The following is a 15,390-nucleotide window of genomic DNA, read 5'->3' on the forward strand; positions in this document are numbered from 1 at the left end:
AAAGTGTTTGTCTGCACACAGCTCTACCCAGGTTCGATCCTCCGATATCCCATATGATCCCCAAGCATTGCCAGAAGTAATTACTTAGCAAGGACTAACCATCGCTAGGTTTGACCCAAACCTAGATTTGACCTAAAATTAAAAAAAAAAAAAAAGAGTAGGGCCCAGAGAGATAGCACATTGGTGTTTGCCTTGCAAGCAGCTGATCCAGGACCTAAGGTGGTTGGTTCGAATCCCGGTGTCCCATATGGTCCCCCGTGCCTGCCAGGAGCTATTTCTGAGCAGACAGCCAGGAGTAACCCCTGAGCAATGCCGGGTGTGGCCCAAAAACTGAAAAAAAAATAAAAAAATAAAAAAGAGTAATCTACAAAAAAATTAATTAATTCAAAGCTGTTACTACTTAAAACTTAAAACTACTTTTTAGGGGCCAGAGAGATAGCAAAGTGATAAGGCATATGCCTTACACACAGCAGATCCAGGACCAATGGTGGTTCAAATCCCGGCATCCCATATGGTCCCCTGAGCCTGTCAGGAGCAATTTCTGAGCACAGAGCCACGAGTAACCCCTGAAAGCAGCCGGGTATGACCCAAAAACAAACAAACAAACAAAAAACTACTTTTTAAAGCAATTACCTAACCTCAAAAGGTAGCCAATGGCAAGGCCAGAGAGATGGTACAGTATATAGGATTCTTTTTTTTTTTTTTTTTTTTTTTTGGTTTTTGGGCCACACCCTGTGACGCTCAGGGGTTACTCCTGGCTATGCGCTCAGAAGTTGCTCCTGGCTTCTTGGGGGACCATATGGGACGCCGGGGGATCGAACCGTGGTCCGTCCTAGGCTAGTGCAGGCAAGGCAGGCACCTTACCTCCAGCGCCACCGCCCGGCACAGTATATAGGATTCTTAACTTGCACTAGGCCAACCAGGCGTCAATCCACAGCCTATGAGGTCCTGTGAGCCCTAATAGGAGTACAGTATTTTCCAGTGTATAAGACGACTTTTGAAACAAACAAAAAAAGTCAACTGGGGCTGGGCGGTGGCGCTAGAGGTAAGGTGCCTCCCTTGCCTGCGCTAGCCTTGGATGGACCTCAGTTCGATCCCCCGGTTTCCCATATGGTCCCCCAAGCCAGGAGCAACTTCTGAGCGCATAGCCAGGAGTAACCCCTGAGCGTCACCGGGTGTGACCCAAAAACCAAAAAAAAAAAAAAAGTCAACTGAAAATCGGGGGTCGTCTTATACGCCGAGTATATCCCAAAAAATGTTTCAATATGCCGCTAAACAAAAATCGTCTGAATATTGCCACAAAACTAATTTTCCAACTCGATCCTGCACCAATCACTGCAAGGCTGCTCCGACCACCTCTCTAACTCAGTCAATCCAAGCAGGCTTTTGATGCATGCAAATTAAACAATGTTCTGGACCCGAATCTACACTGTCAAAAGTCTGCTCAGATTGGCCAGAGTCAGAGAGGAAGTCTATTACAGTATAACCTTTGAACCTTTGCTTGTTGAGATTGGCTCACTGTGGTACATACAGCTGCAGCACTGGAACTTTCTGTCTGATACAGCGAATATAGGCCTAAACCTATGTTTTAACTGCAAAATTAGGGGGTCGTCTTATACGCTGGAAAATAAGGTAATCCTTGAGTGCAGAACCAGATGTAGGACCAGAGCCCTGCTGGGTTCAGCACCACATATCCAAGGCCAGCAGACAGAAAACCCTGACAGCCCTCAAGATTAGCTTTTAAGCTTTAAATTTCAGAGTGAAAAGCCTTTCACTCACCTAGGATGCTCTAGCAGGCCAGGGGGGCTCAACTCACTCTGTCCACAATCTCAGTGCTACTGAGATGATGGGGTTGTCTATTTTTGTTTGTTTGTTTGTTTGGTTTGGTTTGGTTTTTGGTCACACCCTGCAGCGCTCAGGGGTTACTCCTGACTCTATGCTCAGAAATTGCCCCTGGAGGCACGGGGGACCATATGGGATGCCACCATATGGGGAACCACGACCTTTTGCATGCAAGGCAAATGCCCTACCTCCATGCTATTTCTCCAGCCTGATGGGGTTGTCTTGTGTTTGCTCTGTCCACTCCAACAGCACTCAAAAAACTTCCCCTTCAGCAGCAGTTAAGGCTAAGCCTAAAGGAAACGAGTATACTGATAGCAATCCCCAAATGCAATGAATAAAAGGAGCATATAATCCTTTCCAGAGTGTCAGATCATAACAGGACACAGTTCTAGCTGAATAGCAGACAGCCCTCAGATAGCTCTGAGCACCAGTGTCTCCATGAAGATCCACAACACCCACTGGACGCCACCCAGAGTAAAAGGAGATAGCAGCAGGCCAGGCACATTAGGAGTGTCCTACATGAATGCAAAGGAAACACTGACCTGTCAAGTCATTCTGTTAGTAAAGAGCCACCAAGGACCTGCCAGGCAGACAGAGTTTATGACAGGGGTAGCTAGGGTCCATTTATAAAGAGCTCCCAAGTACTTTCCTATTAATAAAATAAGCAAGCAAAGGTCAAGTGAGCATCCAGGGTAACTCATCTGCTCATGAATTAAGACGCTCCATCTGTCAGGAGGTGAATATTCAGATCCAGTGGTCAGAGGGCAGGCAACGAGGGATGATTTTAAGCCACAGTGAGGCTCAAGTTTCCCTTCTCCAATCCTGCTTGACCCTTCACTCCAGTCCAAGTCTAGTCACACACATGGAACAAGTTTGTGCTGGCTGCTGAAGTCACAGTTTGCCTGGGTTCACTCCCTAAAAGTTGCTGTTCCCTCTTGAGTCATCCCCCTAGCTCCAGTCCAGGTCAACTGCTCATCCATGATACTTCTCAGGCCAGCACAACATTTGAAAGGGTTCTTGATTCTGAATCCATAGCTCCAGGACCTTTTACTAGTGCTGCATAAATATCAATACTCATTCTTTCCCCAGTTGTGTGGGGGAAACTAGGCTTCACACCCCTCTAAACTCCTCACAACATCCTCTGAGAACCTTGCGCGCAGAAGCAACTCATGGTCATGAACAAGTAGCCACTATTTTTTTTGGCCACACCTGCAGGTGCTCAGGGGTTACTATCTGCTCAGAAATAGCTCCTGGCAGGCACAGTGGGGGGGACCATATGGGACGTCAAGATTCAAACCAACCACCTTAGGTCCTGGGTCGGCAGCTTGCAAGGCAAACGCTGCTGTGCTATCTCTCCGACTCTGAGAAATAGCCACTTAACCAAGGATTTTATTGAGACACCAGCAATCTGCAAAGTGACTACATAATCCTCACTAAATACTACTAAGAAAAATGGACCCTTTCTTGCCTGTTAGTGAAGACATCTATTTATAATTATGTCCAGCCTAGTCAGGACCAGTTTTCTGGGGGGAAAGGGTGTGAGCAAAAAGAATCAAGCGTCTTTGAGTTTGCAATTCTATTGTCTACAGAATTTTGATCACATTTTAGAAAGATTACAACAATATTAGAAGCTAGCCTTCTTAATGCTAGGAATACAGAGAGAAATGTGCTTTATACCAATAATACTTATTCAACATAGACAAATAGAAGGAATACTATTTATCTAATGATTTGACACACATTTTAGAACTTTAAAATGATAGGTAAATATTATCCTATTGGATATAGAAACACATTTTTGGGGGCACACCCAATGATATTCAGGGCTTACTCTTGGCTCTGCTCAGGGATTACAACTGAAGGGAATTGAGGGATCATATGGGATGCTGGTGGTTGAACAAGTAGGGCAAGTGCCTTACCTGCTGTACTATCTCTCTGGCCCCTAGAAACATTTTCTTTTTTGTTTGTTTTTTTTTGTTTGTTTTGTGTTTTTTTTTTGTGACGCTCAGGGGTTACTCCTGGCTATGTGCTCAGAAATCATTCCTAACTTGGCGGACCACATGGGACGCTGGGGAATAGAACCGTGGTCCATCCTAGATTAGCACCTGTAAGGCAAGTGACCTATCGCTTCCGCCACCACTCCAGCCTCCTAGAAACACTTTCTAATGAATATATTTAACACTTTGTATAAGGTGGGTGTGGTCTGGGCCACAATCAGCTGTGCTCAGGGACCATGTGTGTTCTAGGGATCAAACCCAGGTCAGCTGCATATAAGGCAAACATCTCACTCTCTATACTACCTTTCTAGCCCCAAGTTCAACATTTTACTTTTGAGAAGGCCACATCCAATTGTGCTCTGCACCTATCTCTGCACTCAGGTGAGCTTGGGAGACAATATGGGGTGCTGAAAATCAAACTCATGTTGGCCCATATACAAAGTGCCTTACTATAGTTATAATCTCTCCCAAATTCACACATATAAAATCTCTGTAATTTATTGATGTGTCCCTGCACTCTCTAAAAATCACAATCAAGGGTTTTGTTTGCAAAATTTAAGTCACTATTCTTAAGTCTAACTATTGTGTTGTTCACTATACAGTTAACCAGACTTGGTCCCCCAAGCCTGCCAGAAGTGACTTCTGAGCACAGAGTCAGGAATAACCCCTCAGTGTCACTGGGTGTGACCCAAAAATAAAACAAAACAAAAATCACTGGTGAAGCCAGAGCGATAGCGCATCAGTAGGGCATTTGCCTTCCACATTGCTGACCCAGGACGGGCCTGGTTCGATCCTCGGCATCCCATAAAGTTCCTCAAGCCAGGAGCGATTTCTGAGCACATAGCCAGGAGTAACCCTTGAGCATCATGGAGTGTGTCCCCACCCCAAAAAATAAGATAAAACACTAGTAACTCTTCTGTCTCACATTTAAGGCATACTTTAAGGTGTCACTAATATATCAAGTCTCAATTCAGTAAAGGGTCTTTTCAAATATCTTTCTACTTTACAGCTTGAATCTGTATAACATTTTATAGCTTGGATCTATATATAATGTATATACATACATGTTATGTATTTAATATATATAGTCTTTCTAGCACAATCTATCCATAGTAAAATGCACTGTGTTATATTTATCCCACCTTGAATAAAAACCTGCTAGCCAGTACTCAGAAGGTGTCTGTTGAACAAACTTAGTCAGGTGGACCCTACTAGAACTTTTGCCATATTCAGGATTGAAAAAAATTATATAGTAAAAATGGAATCAACCCTTCACTAACATTTCATTGCATGTGTCATATTGTTCAGGCCAACATACTTTCTCCTAAACGTCCATTCTTGGAATGGTCTCTTATTACAGAAGGGGTGAGTCACAGTTTAAGGAATTTCTGCCAAATCTCCCACCCATTAGGCTAAACCAAACCTTGGATGATCTTGGATTCTCAGAGGAATATTTACTTGGGGGAGTGTTACATGATCACATGGTACAGATGTTTATTCATAAAGGTGACCTCAAATCAAGTGAGAAGTTTCTTGTTCTTCTGTATTAAAAGTCAGCCAATAGCCAGAGACAGAGAACAGAGTGTGGGGCATTCTCCTTGCAAATAGCTGACCTATGTTCAAACCTCGACATCCTTATGATCCCCCAAGACTACTAGGAATGATGCCCAGTCGCAGAGCCAGGAATAAGCTCTGAGCACCATTGTGTGTGGTCTTTTATGGGGCCGTAGAGATAGCATGGAGGTAAGGCGTTTGCCTTTCATGCATGAGGTCATCGGTTTGAATCCCGGTGTCCCATATGGTCCCCAGTGCCTGCCAGGAGCAATTTCTGAGCCTGGAGCCAGGAATAACCCCTGAGCACTGCTGGTGTGACCCAAAAAAGCCACAAAAATAAATAAATAAATAAATAAATAAATAAAATTAATTAATTAATTAAAATTTAGCCAAGTGCCCTGCAGTGGGCAAGTTCAGTGACAGAAGAAATAAAAAGCTAGAGGAGAAGACAATGTGATGGGTCAGAACTGGAACACATCAAGAGGCTTGAAAGTGAGGTCTGGACTTAGACAGAGGGTGTGTGCTCAATAATAGGATGGGAAGTTAGGGCAGGCCGACAAAGGGAGGGAATGATGAAGTCTTTATATGCTTCTTAATTCTCTGATTCCCAATTCTGTTTTAGTTCCTCACTTGGAGAATGGAATGTGCAATTTAATCAAAACTTAGACAGTCCCTCCTACACACCTAACTTTTCATGGCTAGAAATGGCCTGTAGCAAAATTGACATAAGAGAATTCTAGAATCTTCCAAACATCTTCCTCCTCACTGGAGGCCTTTCTAATTCAGGTCTTTCCTTTACAGTGACTTACTGTGAAACCCTTTATTTAGTTCAGAGGTTTGTAAACCCATAGTATCTGTATCATTTAAACAGTTGTTACAAATTCTGACTTCTAAGACCAACCCCCTAAGAAGTGTTCTTGGTAGAGGGAAAATAAAATAAAGAAAACAACCACAGAAATCTGGATTTTCTCAAGCTTCTCCCCACCACCACCACCAAATACTACTGAAGCACTCTAAAGTTTCAAGATCACTGCTTTAGGTAACAGTATAAAATAATGACTTAAAGAATTACGTGGATCTTAGGAGAAGAAAAGACTTCTAAACAAGACAAGTCACTACAGCCAAATGAATCATTTTCTAGTAATAGAATCTCCATCGTGGGGCTGGAGAGATAGCATGGAGGTAAGGCGTTTGCCTTTCATGCAAGAGGTCATCGGTTCGAATCCCAGTGTCCCATATGGTCCCCCTTGCCTGCCAGGAGCAATTTCTGAGCATGGAGCCAGGAGTAACCCCTGAGCACTGCCGGGTGTGACCCAAAAAACCACACAAAAAAAAAAAAGAATCTCCATCGTATACAGACTGTTCTTGTATTACAACGGCATGATACCCAGATGAATACGCCACGATTTGAAAATATCATATATTGGAATATGCCTAATCTAAATTTAAACTTTAAATTCAAAAGTTAAAATACAATGGACAGTTTGTATTCATAGTATATGGCTTCAGAATGATTGTAAAGCTCTAAAATCCTAAATCAAGCTAGCATAAGTTAGGGATATCTATAATAGGCTGAAAGATGAGCTGGGAATATGGCTCAGAGATAGAAAGCATTCCTCAAGGCCCTAGGGATGAGAGAGAGAGAGAAAGAAAGAGATCTTAGAGGATGCTGAATCTCTTCATTTTGTTCCTTCAGTCATCTATTTCACCTCTCCCTACAGTGTCACCAAAGATCCATCCACTTCTAAAATCCCAGCTTAAAATCCCATGGCAATTCCCAAACCTTAGCATAAAGGATAAATTCTTGGACACCTGGCATCTGGCCCAAACTCCTTCATCATTTGCCTCTGGTTAACTCTGTTGGTCTTTTTCTGTCTGCATGTTCCCTCCAACCTGCGGGAGGCTTGTATTTCCCCAAACCAGTGATGTCAGGTTGAACCATGTGATTTATAACTGACAGCATGAGAGCTGGAGCGAAGACTACCACTTCAAGGGAGATGCCAATCCCCACTGCTTTGTTCTGTCATGTCTCTGGCCCATAAATGAGATCAGTATTGTCCCAGAAAGAGGCCTTTTCTCAAGCCTCAGCAGGTCCCAGAATGAAGACAAATGAACAGAAGCAAAGATGACTTACAATGCACATGGCCACATCTGTGAAAAGCAAGTGCTGGAGGTTGTCAGCCACAGAGAGCAAGGTCTGTGATTTAGTCTAAATAATCACATCATTTTTTTCTTTCCTTTATTTACTTATTTTGATTTGGGAACTACACCTGGCAGTGTTCAGGGCTTACTCCTGTTGCTGTGCTCAGAGATCACTCTGCCATCATGGGAACTGAACCAGCATGCAAGGCAAGCACCCTACCCACTGTACTATCTCTCTGGCCCCCTCAAAAGAGAACACCTTTGATCTCCACACCCTCTCACTGAATGACTTCTCCCCTCTATGTTGCCCTTCTTTCCAATCCTTCCTCCCCCATCATCTATACCAGAGACTTGCCCATCATTACCAACTCAGGTCAAGGAGAGTTTCCACACTGTACTTCTTCCCTTGGGCATAGCTGATCCCTTATCTTTAGGAGAACCTCTGAATGTGGCTGACAGTAATGATGCCCCTGAAACTGTCCTGGGGGAAGTAGTTCCCTTCATTAGTAGTTTCTCTTTAAAAAAAAGAAAATGTCCAGCAATCATTTTACAGATTGGGAGACTTCATTACAGAAAAACAGACTGGCCTGTCTAAATTTCTCAGCCATCAGCCACAGAGGGAGGTCCCAGCAGGTCCAGTCTGGCTCAGAACTCTGCCCTCTTCCCCCCTGCTGCCACACACTCAAACACACAGACAGACATAGACATACACACAGCCAGACACATATATATACACACACACCCTCTCCCTTCTCCACAGCCAGCTTTCCTTTCCAGCCCAAGGCTTCTAATCAGCAAGGAAAGCAGCCAGCAAATCTATTTGAGAAATTTGCATCTAGAAGTGAGCTTCTTCCCCCCACCCTGGAGAAGATGGCCCTTTTCTCTAAGTAGATGTATGGGTTTTCTACAGTCCTGGCAACTGCTCTGGGAACTCTATAGAGAATTTGGGGCATGTTGGCTGTGCCTAGGCCAGGGATGCGGAGGGGATGAAGGGACAGGTTGTCTCGCTTGACAGTGTCCTTGAGACCCTTCAGAAAGGTCCTTTAGGACTTACCAAGAGCAGGGTACCAGTATGAAATAGAGTTCCAACCAAGTGTGCTACAATATTGATATTCTGGGTATTGTAAATAAAAGCAACTGGTATCTAATGTTTGCATAACTCTTCAGATTCCACAAAGAAGTGAAAGTGACACAGTGACAAAGACCTGAACCAGAATGTCTAGGTTAGACGGGAGCTTAGGACTGGAAGATCCCTGACATTATTGTTTGAGTGGGTTCGCTCTCTTTTTTCTCTCTCTTTCTCCCTCTCTCTCTCTTTCCAACCCTCCCTTCCTCCCTCCCTCTCCCCTCCACTCTCATATTAAAGGAAGGAGTAGAAAATACAAGAACCTTCCACGATCCCTCCTCAAATTAGCCACATCAATAAGAGACAAGCATTCATCAAAGTGCCACGATATTCTTCACACAAGATTCATATCGGTCTTCTCCAGTGTTATTAAGCTTTTCTCACTTCCTAGTCAGAATCCATGTCTCTCTTCCACCATTCCAATGGCTTTGGTTTGTTCTCCCCTCAAAGGATCTATTTCCTTTAAAGATACCATCAGTCACATTAATAATAGCATTCTCTCCCCTCCCCTCCTCCTCCCCCTTCAATAGCAGAAAGCAATTCAGAGCTCCAAATGGTGGTTGGGCTAGTCTGGGCCCGTCTGATGTAGTCTTTTCAAATAAAATAAAGACCATCCACTCGGTAAAATAAGCATTACAGAGGGCTGTCCTGGGAGTTTGCTGAGCATTTATCTCATTTAATCCTCCAAATAATACTATCAGGAAGGTGCAATCACTGTCACCAGTTTACAAGGAGAGTCAGAGAGGTGGTTCAGGGAGCAAGAAGGACCTACCTGGAAGGAAGAAGTGGGGGGAGGCTGGCAGGGGCCAGGAGTTGGCTAAGATCACAGTTAATGATTCACTCACAGCCTACGGGCAGCTCCTTTCAGCTGGGGCTGCACACACACACACACACACACACACACACACACACACACACAAAAAACACACACACACACGCACGCACCCCAAACGTGCATCCACACATGCACCTATACATACGCACATGCACCCAAACGTACATGCACATGCATGCACAAACACAGACACGCACACCCCACACACACTCTTCCACTCTTCATCCCCCCCAAGCGAGGCGGGTGTCCTGCAGATTGCTTGACAACTGCCAGGAGAAGGAAACTCCATCCAAAGCCCCAGCCGGGCCGACGGGTCCAATTTTAAGCAGCCGCCGGCTGGGCGCTGTCCAGCGGGCAGAGCGCCTGCGAGGAGGCCAGCCCGGGGTCCTGCCTCCGTCACCCCAAAAAGGTGGGGGAGAGACGCCATGGCTGGGATTGCCAAGACAGTCCCCGAGGACACCTGTTGACAGCTCGCACACTTGGGCCACTGCAGAAGGGGAGTCCCGGGGAGCCAAAACCCGGGCTAGACCCTCTCCCTTCTTTTGCAAACTGTGCCTAGCTGAACTGCGGGGTGGCGTCTCTCCCCGCACACCCAGATCGTCCCTAGGAGTCCCACCTAGCCAGGTGGGCCCCGGGGCACTCACTGCAGTGGACGAGGGGGCTGCGCGGGCGGCGCTAGGACCCGGCGGCTTTCAGCCCCTCCACCGCTCCACCTGAGAAGCCCCCAAGCAGGGGCTGCTCGGGCGAACCCCAAGGGGATATTTACCTGCGTCAGTCGCAATCGGGAAAAAAAAAAGGTTCAGTGGGCTACGGGGTTTTCCCGCCGCTTGCTTGCTTGCTTGCTTGCACGGCGCTCCCCCGGCTGCAGCGCCGCCGCTGCCGCTACCGCTACCGTCGCCGCCGCGGGCTCCCGACTCCCGGGCTCGCTCTGTGCCCGCCCGCCGGCTCCCGAAGCCACGCCCACTGCCCGCCGCGCGCCCGAGCCTCGCTGTGATTGGGTCTCGGGTAGTGGGCGGGGCGACTCCCGGGCCTGCCCCTCCTAGACCCCGCCCCTGGCGCCGCAGCTGAGCTGGCAGGGCTGGCTCCTGGCTCCTGGCTCCTGGCTCCTGGGCGCTGCTGCATCCCGGGACCGAGATGGTGCACCAGGTGGAAAGGGATCCTCCAGGTGGAACGGGATCACACACACACACACACACACACACACACACACACACACACACACACACACACACACACACACACACACACACACACACCCCTCTACCTCTGCTGGGGTATGGCCGGGGTTGCTCGGAGTCTCAAATACACCAGTGTATACTCACTGCACGATGCACTCTCTCTCTCTCTCTCTCTCTCTCTCTCTCTCTCTCTCTCTCTCTCTCTCTCTCTCTCTCTCTCTCTCTCTCTCTCTCTCTCTCTCTCCTCTTTCTCTTTCCTCTCTACTCTCTCCTATCTTCTCTTTTCTCTCCTCCCTTCTCTCTTTCCGTCTCATCTCTCTTCTCCTCTCTACTCTCTATCTTCTCTCTCCTCTCTCTATCTCTTCTCTCTCCTATCTTCTCTCTTTCTCTCTGTCCTTTCTATCTCCTCTCTTCTCTCTCTCCTCTGTCTCTCTTCTCTTTCTCTGTCTCTCTGTTCTTTCTATCTCTCTCCTCTCTATCTCTTTTCTCATCTCTCTATCTCTCTTCTCTCTCTGTCTCTCTTCTCTGTCTCTCTCTTCTCTCTCTCGCATGGGGTTTTGACTTGGGGTTTGTTTTGGTGCGTTTGGTGATCTAAGGGCCGCGCGTGTTATTATAGAAAGAAACCCTGGCATGTAAACAGGAGATATCAGAATGTTCAGGGGGGGGGGCAAGCATGGAATTTATTTAGCTCTTCCTAGCAGAGCGATTTCTGAGCATAGAGCCAGGAGTAATCCCTGAGCATTTCCGGATGTGACCCAAAAACGAAGAAGAGAAGAAAAAGAAGGAGGAGGAGGAGGAGGGGGGGGGGAGGAGAAGAAGAAGAAGAAGAAGAAGAAGAAGAAGAAGAAGAAGAAGAAGAAGAAGAAGAAGAAGAAGAAGAAGAAGAAGAAGAAGAAGAAGAAGAAGAAGAAGAAGAAGAAAAGAAGAAGAAGCTAATGTAGGTGAGATTGACTAATATTACTTGCGGGTGTGTTTGAATTCCTATATGAGTTCCAGCATTTAGGGAACAGCTATTAGGAGGATGTGCATATGTCCGTGAAACGTGCAGGCAGTGCCATCACTTTGGAGACTGGAGAGATCTTCATCTGGGAGACACACCCCAGCTGCCTTTCTACTCCAGTGCAGAGGCACACATCAGAATGGAGGACTATTAGGGTTTAAACACCTTCCATCTTCTCTTTCCTTTCCCTCAATCCTTTCCCCTCTCAATATTTGCAAGGAATTTTTCTAAAGAAAAGAAACAAACAGCAGACGCACTATAATGTCAAGTGCCGCCAGAACTTTCTTCTGCTGCTCCCTCCCAAAAGGACCCTCTCGAGGTAACCAGATAGATAATTGAACAGAAGTAAATAGGCACATTAATAGGTGGGGACTATTGACTTGGATTGCACTAATATCTGGAAAGCAAATATGTCACAGTTTTCCTTTCTTTCTCTCTCTCTCTTTTTTTAATTTTCTTTTGGATTTTTTGTTTGGATGTTTTGTCCCACACTATATGGTACTCAGGGGTTACGCCTCAGGAAACACTTCTGGCGGCTGGAACCTGCATCAACTGTGTGCAAATGCAAATGCCATATCAGTTGTACTATATCACTCCAGCCCCAAATATGTCACTATTTTTCTACAAGTATTTCTCCTTCATTTCCTGCAAGAGAAAAATGACTTGGTAAACTAGTGACATCGAGCTCGACTCACTTAGAACAGCTTTGATTTTTACCAGAAAGGACATTTAGGGACCCTAACGGCTTACAAAGAAAGTAGTTCATTTTTTTCTTGGGTTATATAGTGGTCACTCTGTTCACTTATTTTTACTCTGTTCGCTTTATATTAAAAAGATGGGCTGGTTGTGGGTAGGAGGAAAACTGGAGATATGTGTGGAGGGAAGCTGACATTGATATTGGGATTGGTTTCAAAACATTTGGGGGCTGGAGAGATGGTGCAATGGTAGGGCTGACCCAGGACGGTGCTCAGTTCGATTCCCCAGCATCCCATATGGCCCCTCAAGCTAGGAGCGATTTCTGAGTGCATAGCCAGGAGTAACCCCTGAGTGTCAAACGGTGTGACCCAAAAACAAAAAAAAAAAAGAAAGACGGAAGGAAGGAAGGAAGGAAGGAAGGAAGGAAGGAAGGAAGGAAGGACCGAAGGAAGGAAGGAAGGAAAGAAGGAAGGAAGGAACTTTATGCCTGAATTTCTATTATAAACAACTTTGTAAGTCAGGGTATCTTAATGAAAAAAAAAAAAACAACAACAACAATTCAGGGCCCAGAATGATAACAGTGGTTAGGGCATTTTGCCTTGCACATGGCTGATTTGAATTTGAACCTGGCATTCCATATGGTCTCTCAAGCTGCCATGAGTAATTCTGAGCACAGAACCAGGAGGAACCCCTGAGTGCTGGTGGATATGGCCCTAAAACCAAACCAAATAAATAAATAAAAATACAAAATAAATAAATAAAACCTTGAGAAAATATTTTGAGTCTCTTTCTAGAAACTAAATATGTGAAAACCCTTTATCCCAACGAGTAAATACACAATTGAGCACATGAAGCAGAATATGCTTTGTGCCATTTGTAATGGAAAAACAATGTAAATATGAGTGCATATCAGAAGAAAATTGTTAAATGTACTACATTTGCTGCTTCTTTTACCACATTCCCTTCCATGCTGCAAAAACACGTGAATCCTCAGTTCATCATTCTAACTATTCACCTTTCATAATTGGCTTTTTCCAAAGCAGAAGTTCCATTCTCATTGTTTACACAATTATTTCAAAATACAAAGACTAGGGCCTGGAGAGATAGCACAGTGGCGTTTGCCTTGCAAGCAGCCGATCCAGGACCAAAGGTGGTTGGTTCGAATCCCGGTGTCCCATATGGTCCCCCGTGCCTGCCAGGAGCTATTTCTGAGCAGACAGCCAGGAGTAACCCCTGAGCATCACCAGGTGTGGCCCAAAAACCAAAAAAAATAAAAAATAAAAAATAAAAATAACGGGGCTGGAGAGATAGCATGGAGGTAAGGCGTTTGCCTTTCATGCAAGAGGTCATCGGTTCGAATCCCAGCGTCCCATATGGTCCCCCGTGCCTGCCAGGAGCAATTTCTGAGCATGGAGCCAAGAGTAACCCTGAGCACTGCCGGGTGTGACCCAAAAACCACAAAAAAAAAAAAAATAAAATAAAAAAATAAAAATAAAAATAAAAATAACAAAGACTAATTTTTACCAGAGTACTAGGTTGACCTCAGATGATTTCTTAAATTGGTCATTCCTGGTTACATCAGACTAAATTCAGTTCTATGAAAGGATAAGAAGCGAAAGAACTTGGGTTTCACCATAACCACTCTACAGTTTCCTTGTGGGAATGCATGTTTATGTGACTCAACCTTCCCTTCCTCCATCTCATCCAAAAACAGATTTTGCTTCGTTCTGCCTCCTGCATCGTATTTCTCTGATGACTCCAATTTAATAATAAGACAACTAGATGGTGCTGAAGAGATTGTACAGCTGGTAGGGGACTTCTTTGCATGTGGCAGACCCGGGTTTGATCCCCAACACCCCACCAGGAATGATCCTCAAGTACAAAACCAGGAGTAAACCCAGAGCACAGCCAGGTGTGGATCCTGTCCACACCCTCTTCCCATAAAACCCCAGCAACCCAGAAAATCCCTTTCTCCTTGAGACCTTCACTAATTCTCCAGGGCAAGGCAGTGATGTTATGTCCACATTCTAGCACTAAGCAACAATGTTTGGTCATTGTTTTACATAATCCAACTAAGTACCTGACCTAAGTACCTGAATAAGTGCCTGAAGGTGGAACTTAGTAAACATGAATTGATAAAATTCTAGACAAGCTATGAGGGTGGCATTAAGGGAATTGGTGCCACAGCCTCAGCAGAGCCAACCATCACCCTCATTTGTAGGCTTAGCAAAGCTACTATCCATTTAAACTTCCTTATTAGGGAGCTTCTGGATGTCAGAACTGTCAGGTAAAGAGAAGAATGGACTCATAATTATGTGTACACAAAATTAAATGGTGTGCCCGATTTAGGAAAGAGTCACAGCCCCTTATGTTGTTACCTGTGGCCTCCAGATGGCCCAGTATTTCTACTCCTAGGTATGAAATTTCACGAGAATAGGGGGATAATATTCATATGAAAAACAGTTTGCAAAGTGTTACAGCAATATTAATAATAACTGAAAAATTCAAACAATTCAAATCATCATCTCTTTCAGTTGATAAATGGTTAAATCAAAGTGTGATACATTCAATAGAGTCTTTCGATGGGAAAAAAATGCATACTACAAAGTGGATAAAGTTTGAAAATTTGATGCCTAGTGAGAGAAGCCAAACACAAAGGTCCTGTACAATGTGACCCTTCTTAGAGGAAATCTCCAGAATAGGCAAATCTACACAAATAGCAGGCTAGGGGTCATCAGGAATCTAAGGAAAGAAATGGGGAGTGACTGCTTAATGGATATCTTAATTCTTTTTTGAAGTGATGGAAAGGTTCTAAAATTAGATAACTTGTTGTGGTTGCATGATTTAATATACTTTAATCCATGGAATTGTAAATATATGATATTTGTAAATATATGATATATTCACAAACACAGAGAGAGAGCATGTATTCTGAGGATGTAGAAACTGAGGCAGATGTTAAATCCTGAAGCATAGAAGCTAAAAAAAGGAAAGTATGGAGAAAAAATCTATTAAAAATC

At 44.7% G+C, this 15,390-nt stretch overlaps 1 protein-coding gene across 1 annotated transcript in view; it reads right to left on the reverse strand.

Moving 5' to 3' along the window:
• STON2 (stonin 2) overlaps positions 1-10,379 on the reverse strand; it is a 188,136-nt gene extending 177,757 nt beyond the window's left edge. The window contains exon 1 of the mRNA XM_049770335.1: positions 10,263-10,379. The gene's annotated coding sequence lies outside the window, so the exon portion shown is untranslated. The remainder of the gene's footprint in view (positions 1-10,262) is intronic.
• Positions 10,380-15,390: the final 5,011 nt, after the last annotated feature.

Source organism: Suncus etruscus, chromosome 3 (assembly GCF_024139225.1).
Source record: "Suncus etruscus isolate mSunEtr1 chromosome 3, mSunEtr1.pri.cur, whole genome shotgun sequence".
Classification (NCBI taxonomy): Eukaryota; Metazoa; Chordata; class Mammalia; order Eulipotyphla; family Soricidae; genus Suncus; species Suncus etruscus.